The sequence below is a fragment of the Trematomus bernacchii genome, unplaced genomic scaffold (assembly GCF_902827165.1).
Source record: "Trematomus bernacchii unplaced genomic scaffold, fTreBer1.1, whole genome shotgun sequence".
NCBI classification, from domain to species: Eukaryota; Metazoa; Chordata; class Actinopteri; order Perciformes; family Nototheniidae; genus Trematomus; species Trematomus bernacchii.
Genome location: NW_022987869.1, coordinates 1,210,599 through 1,213,237, shown reverse-complemented (window position 1 = coordinate 1,213,237; position 2,639 = coordinate 1,210,599). Strand labels below are relative to the sequence as shown.

At 38.4% G+C, this 2,639-nt stretch overlaps 1 long non-coding RNA gene across 1 annotated transcript; it reads right to left on the bottom strand.

The window, feature by feature from the left end:
* LOC117469299 lies at positions 1-1,564 on the bottom strand. The gene is made up of 2 exons (XR_004554579.1): positions 1,483-1,564; positions 1-797 (listed from the first exon to the last, which is right to left on the bottom strand). It is a non-coding gene; the product is annotated as an uncharacterized LOC117469299 (long non-coding RNA).
* Positions 1,565-2,639: the final 1,075 nt, after the last annotated feature.

Sequence of the window (2,639 nt, the reverse complement as noted above, 5' to 3'; positions counted from 1 at the left end):
TCCTGAAAATGGGCTTGCTTGTTTTTATTAGTAAATGTAATTTAAGATGTACTTAAAGTATCTGTTTTCATACATTAAAATGTTTTGGACAGTACATAACATAAACCTTGAAAACTGAGCTTTAACAGTTCTGACAGTGTGACCCAGGGAAATCATCGCATTTTAAAATGAACGTCTTAGAGGCTTAATTGGTTTACATTTAAATATATTCCAAACTATTTACATTAAATCTGTTTGTGATAACAGTCCTCATATTAGCATTGCACTTGCACTAGTCACGAAATGCACATACAGACAAAACACATGTGAGTGGTAGAGCAAAAAGAAAGTACAGGAAGTTCAAAGGTTTCTACGTTTTAATTGAGATGCACATAAGTAATCACAAAAGTCCAAAAACCAATGAAAGGAGAATGAAAACAAGTCAGCAGGAGATAATGGAGTACAGCAGTCCTTAGCACAGCCCCCCCCAAACCTGTCCAGCGTCACTGAGCAATCAGACACTGGTACAAGGATTGGGAGTGACCAGACCAAGAGAGGCAGCAGTCTGGAAACAGTTGGTTTCTCTAATGGCAAAGATCTTGTTTTGGAAAAACTAGAAAGACTAGAAAAGCACCCGGAAAACGACCCCCCCTCCACCATGCCCTCCTGTGATGTTATCCAAAGGGGGAAATCATGTGGTCAGCCCTGTGATTCACATCAGTCCAGACTTCAGTGGGGGTCCTGGTTCTGTTGTAGTCACCAGCCTTCATTCAAATCAGGTCAAATCAGGTATGATTCTGTAGTGTTCTGTTGCCCTGCTGACAGACAAACAAACAAACAATTGTACGTCACTTTGGATAAAAGCATCAGCTAAATGCAATGTAACAAACAAACTGAAACAATAACCAAATCATCAGCTCTTTAGCAGAGACAGAAATAGTAATACAGATGCATCCATGCACTACGCTCAGAACAGAGGACGCTGACATTCAAAAAACCTCTTAGATATTAGGAACTCACAATTGGTTAAATGTATTTAATAGTTTTAGTTACTTTACAGATCTGGATGAATGATGTGAAATATAATCAAGTCTTAAATCAGACTTTAGTTCCACCTGGAGTAAATCCACAAGCTACCCTGCAGTATACAAAGTCATTCAAACTAGCTGCACCTTTACCAGCTTTGAGAACACTTTAATGATCAATCATTATAAAACATATCATATATATTATTCTGAAATGGACCAATCTGCACAACGACTACTTTTACTGTCGCTACTTTAACTATATTTTGATGATAATACTTTTCTACTTTTACTTGAGTAACATTTTGAATGCAGGACTTTGACTGTAACAGAGTATTCCTACACTCAGGTACTTCTACTTTTACTCAAGAACAAGATCTGAGTACTTGTCCCACCTCTGCCAATTGAATACAAACACAATATAAACACAAAAGAAAACATGAGATATAAGCAGCTGCACACTGCGATGTAAACTCACCTCCTCCAGCATGTCCCGCTCACATGTCTCTCTCTGATCATGTCTCTGCTCCGTCCTCCGTCCTCTGTCCTCTGATCCTGCTCTCCTCCTCTCCTCTTTCTATCCTCTGAGCTGTCCGACCCCTCCTCATGCTCGGCCCCCCAAAAATCTCTGTTCATCTGGGGCCAATTGGGAGCCAGGCAGCAGGGTGAGGCACTTCCTCTGTGACAGGAAACTAACAACAAACACCCAGAAACAACCAGAGGAGGGGGGGGGGGGGTTAATGAGAGAGAGATAAAGAGACACAGATGTTTAAACAGTTCTCAACAGAGCTCTAGGGGTCAGGAAAAGGTGAATGATAAATGAATATTGTTTTTATTTATAAAATAAAAGTTATTCACTTGATGTCTATTGTCAGATTTGGCTGACCATCATTTGGTTCTTCAGTCAGTCGGTTTAGAGCAACTCAAATCTCAATCATGTGGCTTGCTTCAGGATTCTTCCCTAACTAAACTGAGAGTCTGTTCATCTCACAAATCAGACAGAGACTCCCTGCCGTCTCTGCATCAAAGTATAACTTCATTCTTTTTCTGTCTTAAAGCAACATTATGGACCTCCAAAGATTAGCTTCAAAGCATTTTGAGTGTGCCCTGACTGCAGTGGTGGCATTTTAACTAAGTACATTTACTCAAAGTCCAAAGTAGCAGAACATAGAGATACTCAAGTGAAGTACAATGTTGGGTACTAATACTTGTACTTCACTTGAGTATTTCTATTTTCTGCTACTTTGTAGTTTCTACTCCACTACAATTCAGAGGTAAATATTGTACTTTTACTCCACTACTTTTATTTGACACTTGTACTTTACATGGTAACATGTTGTGGTTTAGTATATGTACTGCTATTTTTTTCAGTACTATCTCAAATGTGCTCCATATTGACAAATAACAACATTAAAAACAACGTACATTTTCTAACGATAAAAACATTAGAAAATACCTTCAACACTTTTAAAGAGCCATTCTGCAAAATTAGTATTTCTACTTTTGTCAGGATTCGTGGAAAAGGTAGGACCCAAATGCAGAATAAAAAAGACAAGAAAAGGTCAAGGAACAAAAGGCGAGCTTTATTAAAAAAAATAAAACCCATGACAAGACAGACAAAACTAAAATCATGAC